Here is a 20,265-nt window from a genome sequence, read left to right on the forward strand (position 1 = left end):
GGCCAGAAAGCGCCTGGATGAAAATTAAATAAGAGAACAGTAGTTACACGGAGTCCCGTTTCATAACATATAGTACTATTGCCAACCCAACTTTTTGAACAACCTGTTCAGAAAATATCCAGAAAGTTCAGAGAGTTAAACTCAAACATTTCATGTCGGAACTTAACCCGGCAGTTGCTGGGGTATTTCGCCACCCACCGTTTGCTGGGGGGGGGGGGGGCGTTAAACGCCCCCAGCCGATAACTCGAGAACCAATAGGCGCAGCGAAACGCACGAGGCGGCAAACGAAAGAACGCGACGAGACGCTTCAGATGAGTAATTTAAAGTTGAATTTTGAGGTCACAGGTCAGGTCAAGGTCAGGTCAAACACCTGAAATCGGGCTTTCAGTAGCATGGACTTCAGGACTTCGCAAAGGGCGCCTCTCGTCATAAACTCTGTCAAAACGGTGCACAATGCATCATATAAGGCCTACAAGAGTGTCAGCTCCATGTAGGGGTCAGTCAAGCATAGGTCAGGGTCAAGGTCAGGTCAAACGGGTAGGCAAATATCCCCGAAAATCAAAACTGATATTCGCAGCCTGTGACACATGTTTTATGGGTAATTTGGGGCGTAGAACACGATGGTGACATTCATTTTACCACATGTGTACGTGTTTGGCTGAAAAAGTTCAATTTAAGAAATGCATGTATCATGGTCGTGAAGTAGTCACGAGAAATTGCCAAGATTCACTTCAAGATTTTGGAAAATGCGGAACGATAATCAACAATCGAAGATAGCCATTTGATTGTTCATGGTATTGGCAGTCTAATGGCGTTTACGGCATGTCTGTATGTCTATTCTTCGATTTTATATGATTTTTTGAACATATGCCGTTTTTTGTCGAAAACTCAGAAATCATGACGTCACTAAAACCTTGATCTCAAAAAATTTCCGACCGATTTTTTTTTAAACTTGGTCACAATAAGCTTCAATCAATTCCCTACAGGTACCCAAAATTTGGCGCGCCTGCGGCGCGCCGTTTTTATGCTATGGCCCGGCGAAAAAAAGTAGGGGCGTTTAACGCCCCCCCCCCCCAGCAACTCGCGGGTTAAGAAAGGTGAATTCACATTCAAACTCAACAAGCATACCAGCCTTTTCGGAATAAAAGGGTTAACGAACATGCGACTGTAATTGCTATAAAGAGCACATTTGTGAATTGGAGCAAGCGGTTATATTTTGCATGCAAGTCTACTTCACTGATGCGTTACCTATCGCCTATATAACTTTTGATAGGCCTTGTGGCATAGGTATTACACAGCTCAGAACATTTTTAAAGTTTAACCATTTTCCTTTGCTCCCTCTCAAAGCCCAGCGAGTGGTACCTTCAGAGCCGCCGCCACGGCGGCCGCCCCCTGGCACCTCGCGTCAGCCGGATCCTCCGAAAGGTCAGAGGTCACGTCCAGCTCGACCCCGGCAGGGGGGGGGGGCGCCGGGAGAGGGGGGAAACGGGGACCTGGAATAGGCCGCATTACCGGACGCTACCGGGTGGGATTGCCTGTACTGAGCCCAGGATGAAATGAATACTGGGAAGATGCGAGGGGAGTGGAAGGAAGGAGGGTCCGTACAGGTAGGATAATGGTGGGAACGGAAGGAACATGAGATGATAAGGGATAGAAAGGAGGGATGGTGGGAAGGGTAGAAGAGATAAATGATCGGATAGGTAGAGCCAGGCTACTGGAGCGAGAAAGAATCTCTCTATACGAATTCAACACTTACTCAACTTTGAAATAAAGTCACGAACAAGTGTTCACTCACTGACTGGAGCAATCCAGGAACCATTCGGCTGGGGTGGCTGCCTTTGAACGGGGGCTCCACTGCCGAGCAATTTCACTCGCTTCCCTTAACTGTAATTGAATTAACCCGCGCACCGACGGGGGTCTGCGCCAACTTCGCACCGACGGGGGGGGGGGGCGGATGACCGCCCCCCCCGCCCTGAGATCTCGAGAACGAAGCAAGATAGCGACAAGCGGTAAACGGCATCGGATACGCACGGCCAAGATCTACAATTTTTACTAAGGTCATTTTCAGGTCAGGTCAAAGATGACGTCACAGGGGTCGAAAAAGTCAAAATGGCGGCGCTAGATATGGAGAGTTTTTCTCGAATAACTTTCGAATTAGTCAAGATAGGAACAAACTAAGGGCATCATCGTGATCCTCTCGTCAATCCGCATCGAATGATATATATGTTGACCTCGAAAGGTCAAGGTCAAAGGTTGACCTCAGGTCACATGACCTCGAGGTCATCATGTATATCATTCGATGCGTCTTGACGAGCTGAACACAATGAGACCATCCACGCGTCTGTATCTTGTTCCTGTACGGAGTTATTGGCCAAAAACCTTTGGTGACCTTTGATGACGTCACATGACCTCACAGCTGCCCAACAGCAAAACAGACCTCAAGGTAGTGAAGGTTGATCGTATATGAAGTCATGTAAAGTATATGGGGCCATTCCGACCCGTTTTAGTGGTAAAAACAGGGAGTTGATTTTTCCCCCATTGACTTATAATGAGGAGGTCGCGAAATTGACCTGACCTTAGGTCACCGATATCAAAATTCCGAGATATACAAATTGTAGCTACTAATGACCTAATAATATCCTGCGACTTTCAAAGGCCTCCGACATCTACTGTAGCTGTGGCACGGTGACAAAGTTGCAAAAAAGTGACTTGAGGTTGGGTCATTCAAAGTGACCTGGTGACCTGACCTTAAAAGGTAGGAAGTTCAAACTTGCACACCTTGTGTAAAATTGATGAGGTTATAGTCATACCAAATTTCGCGGCGCTACGCGCCGCGGTTTTCCCGCTATTCGCGAAAAACCTCAGGGGGGGCGGATATCCGCCCCCCCCCGTCGGTGCGCGGGTTAAGAGCATTTGCAACATATTGCATATTGGTTGATGGGGGTCTGCACTCTAACAAATGGATCAATCGGAATCGGGGAAGGACGACTAACATCGCTGAAATTGGCGCTGCACGGTTGGTCGAGTGCCGGCTATTGGGTGGTATTTTCCGCCGGTCTGGCAGGCCAGGTGCACAGACCCTGACTCAGAGCGGAGTGTCCGGAGACCCCAGCGCCACCAGCCGAACTGACCCTGTTGGCTGTCGGCTGTGACGTGTCGACATTTCCGCCGTACAGGACCAGTCACACTGGCTGCTGATCGTTCAGACCCCTGACACATCAACGACAGCGATCAAACATGGAACGTGACAGAAACAATACGGTTTGGCAGTGCACAGGCACAACTCATGAATAGAAGAGTCGCACTGCCCAAATGCTCAGTGGACACCGGTGACTGCGGCTCTTCAATGTTTAGCAGTTTGTAGCAAGGATTCCACAATCACGCAAATAATCTTTATCTGATCGTTGCAGCAGAATCGACCATTTCCTGCCTGATGACCTACAACCCTGTCACGAGCGACAAACAGATGAAAAGCAGACGAACATGCTGACAGTCTGCCTTTCCAAGCTCTCCCCAAGCGTGAAGGTGAACGACATAACAGCCGAGCCGGGGCGCAAAAAGTCGTCACTAACAGTGCTAGCCGCGGACACCGGGGGCGCAAAAACTGTACGGCTACGAGAACATCTGGCGCTGACTTGAATTTATGCCAAGCCAGCTTCATCAGAAGGAAATTCAACGCGACCGCCTAAACCCTTGAGTTGATATCAGTGGATTTTCGATTGAGTATGTTCAAAGAAACGTAATGCTTCCGGAAACCGTCGCTGTGCTCCTGACATCAAACCAACACTGGTGGATCCAGAAAACCGGCAGCGGATGCCGTGGGGGAATACCCCGAAACATGTTTCTCAAAATTCCAAATTCCAATTCCATCCAAATTCCAAAGTTCTAAATGTCTTGGATTTCTTTTTATGGATTGCTGTGAAGTTTAAAACAAACGTTTTCTCCCAAAAGTTGTTTAGCTTTCTTAACCCGCGCGGGGCTGGGGTCTCCAGCCGAACGCGCGGGGCTGGGGGGGGGGGGGTAAATTTTACCCCCCCTGTTATCTCCCGAACTAATGGTCCGATTTGGAAAATTCAAACGCCAATCGAAAGCTCTCATCACGAACTACTAAAAACATGTACTTAATTTAAAGTTTGAGGTCAAGGTCAAGGTCAGGTCAAGGGTACAAATTGCAAGTTTCTACAGTATCGGCCTTGCACCGTAGTTGCCGAAGAATGGAGTTATGGACTGAGACTGATCGCCCAAAACGTGTTCTTAGGCTACCAAGACAATATTCGTTGCATACAATATCATTCAGAGGTCAAGGTCAAGGTCAGGTCAGGTCAGGTCAGGTCACCAAAAAACAAAATATAGAAAAGGGCATGTGCGACACATGTTTTATGGGTCATTTTACTCATAGAATTCAATAGGCACACTCAATAAGTGATATGGACCACCTCTGGATGAATTTCAGGTCGAGGTCAGGTCAAGGTCAGGTCAAGTGAGGTCAAATTTTGAAGTTGGTTGTTAAGGCCTAAAAAGGTGTCTATCTGATGCAGTTTTTCACGGCGAATCGAATGTTGCTATTTTTGTTTTCGTACGAGGTCTAGAACTTCCAAAAAAGTCATTTTTCAAAAAATTTGTGTGTCGTGACGTCATAAAATTTTGAATAACTCCCACATTTTTGAACCGATTCTTCTAAAATTTGGTATGTAGATGCACATAGACCACTTCTCTGACATATATTCCGGTTTTTTCGATAGACTCAAAATTTTGGATTTTATAAGGATTTTTCCAAAAAAGTCAGTTTTTTGAAAAAAATTAGGCCAAAATCCAAAATTTTCAAAAAACCGAGATAGCCATTTGAAAGACAAAGTAAAATTACGTATAACCTTTTTTGTTACGTCTTGATTCCTTTAAAAATGAAGATGTTAGCGGCGTTTGAACTTTTGCCGTTTTTGAGGCGAAAATGGCGAACATGACGTCACTAAAACGTCAATTTCTCAAAAATTTTCCGACGGATTTCGCTCAAATTTTCAGGGAACGTGTCAAATTGATGTAAGAAAAGGTATTGAAAGTTTGGCGGCGGTGCGCGCCGCCGTTTTCGAGATATCGCAAAAATTCGCGAGGGGGGGTAAAATTTACCCCCCCCCCCCCAGCCCCGCGCGGGTTAACCCGCGCGGGGCTGGGGGGGCAAATATTACCCCCCCCCCTCGCGCATTTTTGCAATATCTCAAAAACGGCGGCGCGTAGCGCCGCCAAACTTTCAGTACCTTTTCTTACATCAATTTGACACGTTCCCTGAAAATTTGAGCGGAATCCGTCGGAATTTTTTTGAGAAATTGACGTTTTAGTGACGTCATGTTCGCCATTTTCGCCTCAAAAACGGCAAAATTTCAAACGCCGCTAACACCTTAATTTTTAAACCAATCAAGACGTAACAAAAAAGGTTATACGTAATCCTACTTTGTCTATCAAATGGCTATCTCGGTTTTTTGAAAATTTTGGATTTTGGCCCAAATTTAAAAAAAAAACTGACTTTTTTGGGAAAATAAATATAAAATCCAAAATATTGAGTGTATCGAAAAAAACCGGAATATATATCAGAGAAGTGGTCTATGTGCACATACATACCAATTTTTAGAAGAATTGGTTCAAAAATGTGGGAGTTATTAAACATTTTATGACGTCGCGACACACAAAAATTTTGAAAAACGATTTTTTTTAAATTCTAGACCTCGTACGGAAACAAAAATAGCACCATTCGATTCGCCGTGAAAAACTGCATCAGACAGACACCTTTTTAGGTCTTAACAACCAACTTCAAAATTTGACCTCACTTGACCTGACCTTGACCTGACCTCGACCTGAAATTCATCCAGAGGTGGTCTATATCACTTATTGAGTGTGTCTATTGAATTCTATGAGTAAAATGACCCAAAAAACATGTGTCGCACATGCCCTTTTCTATATTTTGTTTTTGGTGACCTGACCTGACCTGACCTGACCTTGACCTTGACCTCTGAATGATATTGTATGCAACGAATATTGTCTTGGTAGCCTAAGAACACGTTTTGGGCAATCAGTCTCAGTCCATGACTCCATTCTTCGGCAACTACGGTGCAAGGCCGATACTGTAGAAACTTGCAATTTGTACCCTTGACCTGACCTTGACCTTGACCTCAAATTTTAAATTAAGTACATGTTTTTAGTTGTTCGTGATGAGATCTTTCGATTGGCGTTTGAATTTTCCAAATCGGACCATTAGTTCGGGAGATAACAGGGGGGTAAAATTTACCCCCCCCCCCAGCCCCGCGCGTTCGGCTGGAGACCCCAGCCCCGCGCGGGTTAACATTCTGGAAGAAAAAAAAATCGTCGATTTGGGGCCAGCGGGGGCAGGGAGCGTTTGCCCCAAATGCCCCTTCCACCAGTGAAGCCCGAGGTATGTTTAAGTTGTCAAACACAACACGGTGCAAGTTCGCTTATTTCATCACGCATCTCATCCTTCACGCATTGCACGCATTTCATCTTTTGTTTTAGTCTAAAGCTTTACTTTTTATTTCACGGAAGAGTTAACTTGTCTGGTTTAATTCACTTCTCGTAATATTAAATTTTAGGCCTTGAATTTTTGGTCAGAAAATACAGACGAGACCACCAACAAGGCCGGAATGTATTTGTGGTCCACAGTTTCGAAGAGTGATTTTAAATCATTAGCACGGGAAAAAACATTCCATGATTCTAACTAAAATTTCACAGAGTCAGATCTTCGGGTTCCGCGAAATGCACATTCACGGGTTACCATCAGGATCGCCGCGTCCCGCCAAAACTCACACAGAGGCATTGTTTTAGGCCACAGAAACGGCTGCACATGAGTCACAAACGGCCAAGATCCGTCAAGGCACTAAGTACGAACCGCCCAGACTCGCCAAGACACTGTGTACAAACCGCCCATATTGGCTCTCTGACACGGCACGCGGAGGTGGCCCGCCGCCAAGGTCACCGATGACGTCACAGACTGAGCGGCACTCCGGCGCGCGCGCGGGAACGGTGCACCGTGAGACGCGCCCCCACCTGTGCGCTGGTCACAACAGCTGACGGCGGCTGGCACACTGCCAAAACGGGTCGTTCCCGGTGCACTGTGCCCGCCTGATCGGGCGTCGTGCTATCAAACGGCGTCAGCTGAGGCACGCGGGAGCCGCCGAACGCTTTGAGGGGTTTCTTCGCCTTATGCTGGATCCGGGATGCGTGCTCCACCACTGCGCAGAGCAGCTAGATGATTCATTTTATGATAGATAATAAACGAAATATTCGCTCCCATACAGACTGCTCGGTAAATGTAACGATGATATTGAATATTGCATTAGCTGGGCTGAAAACGGATCTTATCTAAATGCCTTAGACCTCAGTATCAATTGTTACACGTTCATTGATACACTTATATATAATCCCCGTCTCGCATCGCCCGCAATAGCAAAAGCTGTGAATGGGAGGGCTGCAACACAGTATCGAATCGAGCGTCGTCAAGCTACATTACATCATAGCAATGCTTCGGCGCCCAAGTATCTAAAAATAACAACAGACACCGGACACTCTTCGAAAACGGCGATCAAAATCATGCAGAAACGCTATCAACATTCCGACCTGCATGTCCACAAAGGTACGACCTTCAAACAAGAAGATAAACTCGTAACTAGTTAGAAAATAATACGTAAGGCGTATAGCGCAATTGGTCAACGACTGTCAACCATCAAACACAGGCGTGCGCAACATGTTTGCCAATGAGCTTGGACAATATCTTGACGCCGGACAGCACACCAGCCAGCTTCTAGCGCCCAGCTTTTTGTCTCTGGAGGACGACATCGACCGTAATTCGAAGGTCGGCAGGCAGGCAGGCAGGGATGCGGGCCCACGCTCGCTGTGACACGAACACAGCACGGATCAGGGATCCAAGGCAGATGGATCGTTTACGAATCGGCTTCGCGGAAACTCGTCCTAGCAGCTATTTTAAGAACCGCCTTCGGTCAGATCATCGGACACGAATCGGTCAGGGATGACTGAAGTGCCCTAAACAGACAGAAACAGCCAGTAGATCACATCTAGTCGGGCTGGGACGACGAGAGTGTCCATGTGGCCGTACACAATGAAGACATACGAGCCGATCTCTCCTCTCGCTGTTTGACAGAGAGATATGTCGAACAGTTGACAGAAGATGGCCATACCACAGTATTTACTGCCGCTAATGGTCTTCGATAGCCAATGGATCGCCAATGCGGTGTTGCGGCTTGCGATTCCTCGGGAGAGGGCCCCAAGACCGCCCCTAAGACACACAGACTAAACCCAGCCTCAGCCTCACGACAGCCTCCATTGATCTTGGACGACACGTCTGTCACCATTGCTGACGACGACACCATTAAAGCCTGGTCGTGCTGGGCATTCGGAGCCAGGTCTTTGACACAACACGAGGACGGAAAACTGTCATCGGCGAATCGCCGGCTATCTTGGAGATGAAGTATTAACGTGTGAAGCTCGAGAGGCGACGAACACGTAAAATCGATTGGCCAAAATAGAGCGCCGAAGACATATTGAAGCGCGAAGCGAAGTTTATGTCAAAGTGACTGTCATGGTAACAGGCCGTGCCACGTCTGTTTGGCAAACAGCGTAAGTCGAAATCCGGGCGAGCGCAATTACTTTGAGGTCATCTGTTTCCGCGAGCCCCAGGGAGCCTTCGCGAGAGATCAAGTGGCCGTGAAACGACCGGCTCCTTTCGGGACCTCTCCCAAACACAGTCCTGTGCCAGGGGGAGTCTCTGAGACCCGACAGGCCGTTCGCGTCCTCCACGGATCCTCTGAGTGGAGCCCACCTGTCACTACCTTCTGTGGCCTATTCCCACCTTCTGACAACTGCAGACGCGGCAATCACCACAGTGGGGGTCTACAGGAAACCAGCCTAGCCGGTGGCCAGGTAGCAACCACCAGCGAGTTCCTGAAACTCGTCACTAGACCTCCCGCTCGCCCTTGGCCTCTGACAGGTTACCAGTCATGTGCAGCTCCCGGAGTCAGCCTGCTCGACCACTAGACACCTGTTCATGACTCGAACAGGTGGGCTGTATCCGGCCGCCCGACCGCCCGCCGGCGACGCCCCGGGCTATTTGCAGACGGCCCGAGGCTCCGCCCAGTCACGTGACCACCACAGGTGTCCGGCGGTACAGTCTGAGTTCCAGGCGCCGGGAACAGCCAATGAGAGTACCGGCTCGGACTGACCCGACCACCTGCCCGCTGCCTGACCAATCAGATTGCAGCGATTAGAGCAGGGAGCTTCAATTATTGAGGTTCTGCTTATCCATACATACCTGATTAAATGAGACTGTGTGCCAATGCGATGATTTTACCTCCGTAATCTCGAGTTTCCAATGGCATGTCAGCCCCGAGGGACACACAAGCGGAGGTACTAAAACGTCAAATTCACTTAGTCACCATAGCACGACTCATTAAAATGAGCTAGCGGTTGCAATTAGCTGATTGGAAACGGGCCACTTATTAATGAACGTGTCACTGTAACTGTACAGGGGATAGGGGCTGACTTAGGGCAATGGGTACTCGCCTTTATGACTGTCCGTCGTCTGTAAATCGTTTTCGAGTTGCCTTTTGCCCTTCTGTCCGTTCGTTGTCTGTGATGTATACCAATCTGCTGGCTTCCTAGAGTAATCAGATGCCAGAAAGGTTGTGGCATTTTTGCTACAGATACAGGTATGCACAGAGCGTTTTCATCGAGAATTTTGTTAGTCATAAAACAGCTCGTCCCGTTGCTCGTTTTGACCAAGCAGGTGAGACTGTGAGTCAGGTCCGATTTGCGGACTACGTCAGGTCCAGCAGCGTCTCCCCTCCCCTCCCCCCCCACGCCCGGGATCACGCAGTCGCGCGCGGCGGCGACCTTTGACCCATGTCCGGCTCTTTGCGCAGCTGACGCCACTGTGACGTCACACCCGGGCTGTGATGACGTCACCGGCACTGATAGCAGCCCGGGCGGTGCAGGCGACCCAGCTGCAGGCCCGCCACCACAAACGGTGCTGTAATTCAGCTGAACAGTTTTATAGCAATATAAATTTAGCGCTTACAACGCAAGAGGCTTCTCGTGCAAGCGTTACAGGCATTTTCGAGCCGAAAAGCAAGCGCTGTGAGGCGATTCAGTGTTCGTAAAATTGTGGTGTGCCAGTGCATTCACCAGTTCGTAGCCCGTCAGCAGCCATAACCACGCCCGCTAGCATCCCAAGCCACGCCCATTGTCACCAGAAACCAGGCCCAACGCGGTTTTGTCGTCTGTCACTGGCCGAGCCCGAAACCCACTTCTAACATAAACCACAGACATCTGAAGTCACGGCCCCCGTTGTCTCAAACCTGGACAGCCCAGTTGGTCTGTCGTCACTCCTCAGTGCATCAAAACAGACGCGTCATGAATCATGATGCTCAAGCAATGCAAAACTAAGAACGATACCGCCAGCCTCCAAAAGAGGTACCTACCACAAGGCTTTCGCTGTTCGCGAATTTTTATCTGTTTAATATTGGTGTCGACTGGTAGAAAGCATCTCCACCGGGCTGTTGCAGAATGACAGATAGAAGGTCCAAGACCGCGCCTCTGTCACCCGACAGAACGAATCGAATGAAAGGATAAAATTCTTCTTCGCCCTGCGGACCGCACCGGAACGCTAAAAGGATCAGCCGGAACGGGACTGCCGGTCTGCCAATTAGCTCCCTTCCGGCAGACCGCGGGTGAACCATATCCCTCCGTGTGTCAGAACGAAAATCTATCCCCCCTTCGACAGGTCAGACGGACCAGCTCCCCTGCGTCCGGCAGGACTGAGCATCTCCCCCGTTCCCTCCGCCCGGACTAGCCCTCTCCCCGTTCTGTCCGACGCCCGCTGCGTCCTTGGTGAGCAATCGCGGCGATGAGTGGCGCGGCGGCGACCGTCGCGGCGATGAGTGGCGCGGTGGCGACCGTCGCGGCGGCCAAACAGACTGTGCTGGTAGCGGGAAATCCGGGGGAGGGAGAGGGCTGCAATCACGGCGAGACAACCAGCGCGGCGGGAGGGAATTCCCGCAGAGGGCCGCACGCAGTCGTGTTCTCTGATTGTATGGGTCCACACTGCGGACAACCGCCTCCACTGGACGTCCACAGATAGCCGCGTCCACATTCGACAGACAGCCGTGTTGACAATCTCAGCAAACTGAAACGCAGCGCTCCTAGAGAATGGGGGGAACTCATAAAACAACACAATTGAGGTTTCATGGAACGGAGCACATTTTCAGCAGAGGTGAAAAAAGGTGTCAACTCTCCAACCGGTGTTGGAGACAGAGTCAATCCAATAAAGGAAGGTCGTCGGAGACACAACCACTTCGATATCTAACTTCTAACAATCTCGTTTCATTGTTGTCGTCAAATTCTTCTCGTTTTATTTGATGCACGCAAAAAAATCAATCATATTGAGTCTTAGTTCATTACGAGAACTTCATACTCCACAGCACAGAGCACTATATACACTATACAGTAGCCATACAGTATACATAGGCTGCCCCGGAGACACCGGAGACAGAAGGTGGTGAGAAGGTGATGACTCCTAAAGCCGGGCGGAATCCATAAAGACGATTCTCTGTGACGCTTGCCGCGAAACTAGACCTTACGGCTGTCTCCGGAGACACGAAAAAATTTCAGTAGCGAAAACGCTAGCACAAACCCTGCGCACTTGTGACAACGCGGCGCAGCTTCTGAAAATACCGTTGGGATAGTATGCGCGACAGTGAAGTGTGCTTGAAGTGACGGAAGAGAGTGGTTGGATCTTAGTTGGATCTACCTAGGTAAGAATAAAATAAGACAATGGTTGAGGTTGGGGAATAATTATCGAAGTTGAGGAATCAATAGGTACCTACTGAGGAAATATCGAACTTTTCAAACAAAAGTAACATATATTGTACAAAATCCCTTGTGGAGGATTTTTATTATATAGTTGATGCAGAAGCAGTCGTTTTCCTGTCATTTGTTTTATATTTCAGTTCAAAGTTCAGTGTTGATTGACTGATTTAGGAATGCATGTGAAGGTGGTACAATACATTGATTGCATTTTATTCTACAAATACTTCAAAAGGAAAAGACAAACCTGAAGTTTCTGTTGCTGATTGCACTTCTCTGTGAATTTCAAGAATTTTTAGATTAAGTATTCATTAGAAGTTTTATTTAAGCTTGATGTTGTTTCTTATCCTAGCTGGTCCTAGCGTCAGCCCATGATGTGTAAAACTTGTTTCTATGTACCCATTATACAAACCACATGGTTTGATATTTGCAGATTGAGGTGCACAGCCCCAATGCAAGCATTTGCATTTTGCAACAAGCATTTACCTATATTATTGAACCATTTCTGGACTTCCTGTTGGAAGTGAAGGGCAAATACTCCAAAGTCATCATTTTGATTTTACAAATATTAAATCTTTGTGGTCTATATCAAAGCACCCATCTTGCTGACACTATAAGGTAAGGACAGAGATCAGTCTAAATATGTGCATGCATCTCAATGATTTAAAACAATCCAAATCTTCATTGGTGCTTATATCAATGCAACTCTGCTATTTTCATTGGCTTATTCCCATGCCTTAGATTTCTGCATGGCAGAGGAAGCATTTATTCAAAGGTAATTATAGCTTTAAAATAGTAGGGATATGCGAGATGACGTTTTCAGTATCAATGCATGACTTCATTCCAGTAGCCAAATCAGTCCCTTGCAGTTCTGCATTTCTCGACCTGCCAACGGTGGCCATGGCGGCTGGTAAGGCCAGGTCCGGCAGTTGGCAGTAGCGCCACCTACACTGAAGGTCGGCGGATCCCGAGGCCACGGGCCGGCCTGGCCCGGCCGTGGCGGACGGGCCGGGGAGAGGGCGGCAGGGGGTGGGGAGGGGTATCCGGGGACGACGGGCAGCATTGCACTTTATAAGGTTGGTATAAATAATTTGCCTGGAGTATCCGCGAGTCATTTTAAGGCAGGCGTGACGTCACCCAAATATGACTTGCTTTTAATTGGAGAGTTGGTAGGCAAATTAAGGCATTTGCGTGTTGCTCATTGACTAGCCCTCTGTTTGGAATAACACCCGGTAATGATGCCCACAAGTGCAGTGCTAGCCTGCTTTTTTGTCTGTTTTAGGTATACATAGAAATGATTGAACGCCCTGCTAACCTAAATTTGTTCCTAGGTAATTCTTACGATTTGCTTGAAGTGCCGACCTCCGAAGGGATAGTCCTTTCGAAAGCTGATAATTGCGTCCGGCTTTTATTTTAGGAAAATAACACCCATTGTATTCATAAGCATTGCTGATTTAACAGCAAAGTAAGTTGAAAATTTCAATTACCTTGCCTTTGTGTAGTTGAAGGAGAGCAGCCACCAGCACACACGTCTAGCCGATCCCCTCACAGCCTCCACACTGCTGCCCATTGCCCAAGGACCGACCGTAACATCTGTGTGCCATAAAATGGTACAACGGCGTCTTTTATCAGGCGGACCCCAATGCGAACGCCACGCGGACCGTCCGTAATCGAACGATTGGTCCAGGACGACTGACGCAGGGCTTAGCTGATTTTGTCTGGTCTGACACAAGCTCTATAAGCATTGGTAAACCATCAGTTCAATCGTTTTGAGTTGACCTCGCGATTAAAGCATAAAGGCTAGCCATTAGTCTATCCCAGAAACAAATACACCCTCCGCATTTGTTCGCGGCATTCGTGATAACTGCGGTTCAAAAGCATGGGAACACAGTATAAACACAACCAGTATTCCAATTGGTATTGTTGGGTCCAGATGGCAGAACGATGGCAGAAAGTTTTTGAAGGTATAAAAGGAACACTCCCCCAAAAGCAACTCCAAAATCCAAAATATTCTGTTTCCACTTTTTGATCCTTTTTCAGCTCTTGAAAATACTTCACCTTTTATCTAACACAGTGGTCGGCAGGTCCTCCGGGGTCGTGCCCCCTTTTTTGGCGCAAGGCAGCGCCATTACCCCCACCTGCCAGGCCCCATTGGTGATATAACCAAGTTTAGTGAAATTCCATACCAATGACTGAAATTCCAAACCAATGAAATTCCATTTGTATCTCGGAGATATGTCTGTGACCAAAGGTCAGCTCACTTTGACGCCCTCTCTCGTTATCAATGGGAGAGGTCGCAAAGTCAATGGTAAAAATTGAAAGACGCCTCTTTTGGACGAGTGTCATTCCTAACACTGTGAAGCACTGAATCACAAGTAAACATGACCACTGAACCGGAAAACTACACCCGCAACCCCGCCATGTATACAGGGTGTTCCGAAAAAAGTGTCACAGTTTCAAACGTGTATTATAAACGCTTGACAAGTATTAACGCATTAAAACATACACCATATGAAAGCTCACGTTTGTCGTTTTTCAACAAGGTTACTCTCGTATCAGTGCTATAACTCCTTGCCAGAGGGCAGAGGAGTTCCTGCGATCACAAGTTTACGCGAACTTCTTGTAGTTCACGTTCTCGATATGGGCACCACCGCGGTTGAGACACGCCTTGATTCTGGCCTGGAAACTCTCAGCGACTTTCGTCAGAGTCTCGGGACCGACTTGATGAAGGTATCTTTCGACGTTCTGCTTAAGCTGGACCAGTGTCTTGGGCTTGCCTGCGTACACAGTGTCCTTGGCAGCCCCCCACAGCCAAAAGTCTAGCGAGTTGAGATCAGGGCTGTGGGGAGCCCACTCATGGGCGGTGCCGAGAGACATGAGGCGAGCGTTGAACAGCTCCTTAAGGCATTCGATACTCTCACGCGCAGTGTGAGGCGGAGCTCCGTCTTGCATGAACCATGCCTGTTGCAGTTGGTTATCGGTGAGCATATCGGTCAGATCCGCGTAGAATTCCCGGATGACCTCGCGGTAGCGCTCGCCATTGATGGTGACGGTCCGGCCATCTTCTTCGAACCAGTAGGGACCGAGGAGGCCGTGAGTGGCGTTGTAGGCCACGAAGGCAGTGACCTTCGGGCCTTTCAGCTGCTTCTCCGTTACTTCTTCCGGTGGTGAGTTACCCCAGAAAGTGTTGTTGTGGTTGTTCACCGCACCGTTCAGGTGGAAGTGAGCCTCGTCTGAGAACCAGACTCGGTTCACCCACCGCGCGTTCCTCTCCATCTTGTTGGAGATCCATTGACACATGACTTGCCGCTTTTGCCTGTCCCGATCCGTCATCTTATGTCTGGTGGATATTATGTACGATGACAGTTTTAGCTCGTCGCATAGGATGCGTCTTACGCTGGTTTTAGCAAGTCCGAGCTGTTGAGAGCGTCGACGGAGCGACTTCTTGGGACTGGCAATGACGGAATTTCGCACGGCCGCGATGGTCTCTGGGGACTTTGAAACCGATGCTGGCCTGCCGCTGCTGCCCCTGTGAGTATTCAGGACTGAACCTGTTGTCTCAAAATGGTTAACAAACCTTGCAATGAGTTTGTTGCAGGGCAGATCTCGAGTTTCCATGTCACACTCGCGTCGAAGTCGGCGGCGGACGGTGACGTACGATTTCGTCTCGAACCATAATCGGACGATTTTGATTTTTTGTTCTGGCGAGAAAACCATCGTAGATTTTGGTGAACCGTTTTGTCCACCAAAATCGACAAGGGTTGTGAGCAACATATCTTAAGCCAAACTATTTCGGACAATTTTTACGGAAATCGCACGTGACTAAAATCGTGACACTTTTTTCGGAACACCCGGTATGTCCCTGAGGTCATTTCAGGTCGTGAACGGTATCATAGTTTTTCGCTAATAACTTTTGATAAAGGCATGCCAGAGCGATGAAAATACCTTAGATGTGTTTAGCTCGACGACACGGATCACCTGATGTGCAACAAGACCTTCGATGCTTCTCGACGGGAGGAGCACGATGCTGATAAAAGTGCGCTCTTGCAAGTTCTGAGTGAAACGCTATTGAAGAAAAACTAGCGGCAAACAACGTACATTTTAGCAGTTTTTGTCTCCTGAAGGCTTAATCGTTATTCATAAGGTTAAATCTGGGGGCGTCATCAGAAAGAACGGATTGCTAATTGAGCTAATTGAGTATCGAATGCGTTTTTCCACAGCGCTCTAACTCTATCCTTTCCTGAGCTATAGGCCAGTTTGTCGAAAATTGTCAAAGGTTGACCTGGAAATTGGCGAAATTTTACGTTCGATGACCTCTGGTGAGCTGACCTTTGACTTGACCTAAAAAGTGACTGTAGTTTTCCTTCATCATTTCTTACCCTCTTTCGAACGCCGACTACGGCGTTTCGCTAGTGACCGGAGCCAAGTTAGTAAGGGGTGTTCAACCTCCACCTCCAGAAGGGCGTGGATACCCAGGAGCCCCATCGGGGCGCGGGTTAACCCCCATACGCATAGGGGTAGCGGGTATTTTTCGGGAATAGAATAGATCACGTTAAAAGGGTCGGATCACGAAAAATGTACCCTCGAGCCGATCATCTTTATCTGTCCTGAAAATGGCATGACCTTAACCCGAATAACCGTTGATTTGTGAGATCTGTTATTCTGAGATCATGGCAAGCCACAAAATCTCACTTCAAGAAGTTACAGCAAGAGCCGATTTACTCGGGACTTGTCATTGACCTCTGGAAGGTCACCAAATGACTAAGAACCTTTAAATTGGGTAGCAGCCGCTGCCTATCTTCATGGGCAGCACGCTCAATTTTTCTGCAAAGCTCCAGCTCAGAGGCCGAGATGCTCGGGTCAGGGTGCAATGGACAACTCCTCTCCCTTGCGTTAGTGACTGTGAAAACGCCAATAGGCGAGCGCCAGTTAATACCTACATGACAGTTACTTTTGCGCGACTGTACGGAATGGTGAGCAGCTATGTACATACATGAAAATTGGCATGCGCCAGCTAATCAGTTCATGTTTTGTTCGTTTGCCCTCGACTAATCTTTGAATCCTAGGGCACAACAGTTGCGATGTCTGTCCCATCAAGGGAGCCATTAATTCTAAAAAAAGATGAGGCTTTCTCAGAGGCCCTCATTACCCCCCGCCGAAGGGCGCCATTACCCCCAAAGGGGGCATGCCCCACCATTTGCCGACCCCTATTCTAACAGAACTTGATTGAGTGTCTTTCAAAGCCAGAAAATTGTAAAGGTTGTATAAATAAGGGCTTCGTGTGCTGCTCAGCCAAAAAAGTTTACAATTTGCCTGGAGACAGAGCCAGTATGCCAGCTTATACAGTTGGAGACAGCGTAGACATTTTTTTCACCTCTGATTTTCAGAAGCAGTACCTATCATACTCGTGGGCGTTTGACAGGCATGAAGAGCCGCCAAAACTGACAATTGGTCTGATGTCCCTGTGATCCTCCGCAAATACTTACAGGGGGAGAACAAAAGAGGTGGGATAATTTGTTACAAGAGAATTGAGTCATGGGACGACTTATTAGTGATATCATGTGTCAATCTGGTATATCAATATAGACGCCTCGTACACCAACTAATCTGACAACCATCTGGCTTTCCCAGTTATTTCCAGATGTCGGATCAAACATGTTACCTATGTAAAAACCGTCACCTCTTACAGTTACCGACTCATTGTGTGGTCTCCGACATGCAAAATACAGTAATCGGAGAGAACTTTCCAGAATCGTCAGGAAAACACCACAGGTATTACATGTCTGTCGTCATAGCTTATTAGTAATACTCGGCCCACGCCTGTTTCAACAGGTATTCAAGGGGACTCCCAAAACACCGTTGATTGATAGTTACTTGGAATTGCGGGCTCTATTGCTCAGACTCTGTCGAATATGTAGGAAGCAGGCGGTACAAGCAGACGCCCCTTTGAACACCACCGGGTTTGTCCCGGTAAGGTATCCACAGACAGACATACAGACAGAGTGCAGAGGCGTGACATGACTCGTGCATAGATCGGACCGGGACTACGGCTGCACGGAAGGCAGCTGTAAAGCCGCGGACGCTGACCCGGATCTCAGGCTGTTCGGTTATAGAATTAGCAGCAAATTAGCAAGGCAGTGCTCAATATCAACAGCAATTAGATTCTGCCGCTGCAACGTCTTTCCGAACTTGACATGACTCAACAATTATCAGCTTTGAAAAGAACATGTTGATTTCATTTTTGGGATTTCCGATTGGAGTTCGGTTTCGAAATGCAAATGCGAAGTGGAGATAAGAATTTTATTTCGCACTAAGAAAGAAAGATAATAGGGTGAGAGGTGCAAAAGCAACCAGTGCAAGGAAGGGACATACAGAAATGTCGAAACGTTTATTCTACATGATCCACGTGTTGAGGAAATTGAACGCCCACATTGTGTCATCTCGACACAAACCCATTCTCAATTCCTAATAAACACATTTTTATTGCACTTGTCATGGCACTTGTACACGCATTTATATTTCGAGATGGCCTCAGTCCCGGCCCGTTCAGTCGACCTGAGCCCAAATAGTAGGCGGCGCCTATCCGAACCACCGGCCGGCGGCGGCTCGCGCTGCCTTGCACCAGCTCCATTTAGGTACCGGCAGCGGCACCATCCGTCCAGGGAGGAGCCGTCGAATGTCACACGCACACGACAGCCACAATACCGACCGCCGCGGCACAGCTGTCGGCGCGCCATTTGTGACGCAGCGTCGACAATCGTGGCGCACGGCCGCAGACAATAGTGGCGCACCAATGGCGCCGATCATGGCGCGCCGGGACGCGATAACGTGCCGGCGAGGGGGGGGGTGGGGTGGGGGGTACGTCAGAACGCACCGCGACCGCGACGGCACCGCGACCGCAGAGATGGCCATACATTGTGGTCAAGGCATGACAGATTACGAGAAGTGAAGAGGTTTGAAATGTTTATTTGCAGAAGATTATCAGCAATATGAGCCTCCCTGAGCCTGGTTGTGACGGAGACACCATAAGCTTGCAGTATCAGCAAACGTAAAACCCATTGCCAAGACGTAGTAGTATTTCTGGAACCGCGAGTATGTACAACCGAAAGATAAACAATACCGTTACATTGTTACTGGGCACTGGCATATCCGGATACATGGAAAAATTGTCACTCAGCCTTACCGTGCCATTCCATGGCAGGACACATTGCATGAAAAGCAGCGATAGCGAAATAAACAACGATGATCTTGCAATGACAGCCCGGCCCTCAATATAATGTACTGGCTCTGCCCTAGGGCAGAGCAACAAAGACCGGTTATGTTTCTAGCTCCCATGATAAACACATGAAAAATTACCTTCAGAATGTCCATGGTCGGTTAGTAATGGCTTTTTCATCAGTACTTAGTGGCCTTACTACCAGTTTAAGAGAAAAGTTGAGCCATGGAGAGCAGAATAAATGCTAATGCAGTCTTGATGTTGTTTATACAAAGTTTACAATTCCTTGAGGAATACTAAAGTTACCATGCAAATCATGCGATGATTAAATGTAGACGATGAGAACGTTTCTCATGAGATGAGATGACGATGAGACCGTTTCTCATCGTCAAAAAAAATTGTTTGGGTCACCCGCCCCCTCCACACACGCACACAATCACATAAGGGTGTGCCAGGCACCTAGCCAACAATCAATTACGGTTTTATCGTAGTGGCTATGTGGCTGACCGCCATAAAACGTAATATGGCGCCCAGCTGGGACCTGCGATATACCACTGGCCTCTAATGGTCGCCTCATGTCACGTTAACAATCGCAGGTTCTAAATGCCCGACTGCCGCAATAGTTGCTACGCCGGTATGGTAAGCTTAGGGGAGCGTTTACAGAGAGTGCCTAAATCTCAGCTTTCATAATTTGGTTGCAGTAAATAAAAAACATTTTTTTGTGCTTAGAAATGTCTGGCGATCAATGAACAGACACAAATAAGTTTACGTTGCCCAATGCACACAATTTGCTGTCGCCAAGTGTTACTTTGTGTCTCAGGACGCTTCCTAAGTCAGCGCACGTACATTTTCAGACTAAGGTCATACTAAAGCCGGTCAGCGAAGTTGAGTGACGAGTTCCAATGAGGAATTAGCTGCTGACAGCTAGGAACCCTGGGATACAGCTATCGCACAGGGCAGGCAGGTGAGGATTGCCCAACTTCCGACTTGGACATTGGTGGCGTCGCAGTATCATGAAAGGAATTCTCCACTGTCTGTTATTGATTTTTGAATGCAATTCTCGTCAGAATTTTGTTGAAATGACCAAAACGAACAATTGTGAGAATTCACGTAACTTTTTTAAACGATTAGAAGTATTCTAACATTTTTAAACACTAAACAGCCAATGA

General features: G+C 47.9%; 1 protein-coding gene and 1 long non-coding RNA gene across 8 annotated transcripts in view; one reads left to right on the plus strand and one right to left on the minus strand.

The window, feature by feature from the left end:
• The window catches only part of LOC122366059 (protein kinase C, brain isozyme-like), a 119,882-nt gene that overhangs the window by 80,797 nt on the left and 18,820 nt on the right, over positions 1 to 20,265 (minus strand). The window lies entirely within an intron of this gene.
• On the plus strand, positions 15,018 to 15,563 carry LOC122366060. Its single transcript, XR_006253832.1, has 2 exons — positions 15,018 to 15,047; positions 15,288 to 15,563. It is a non-coding gene; the product is annotated as an uncharacterized LOC122366060 (long non-coding RNA).

Source organism: Amphibalanus amphitrite, unplaced genomic scaffold (assembly GCF_019059575.1).
Source record: "Amphibalanus amphitrite isolate SeventyFive unplaced genomic scaffold, NRLGWU_Aamphi_draft 000782F_arrow, whole genome shotgun sequence".
Taxonomy (NCBI): Eukaryota; Metazoa; Arthropoda; class Thecostraca; order Balanomorpha; family Balanidae; genus Amphibalanus; species Amphibalanus amphitrite.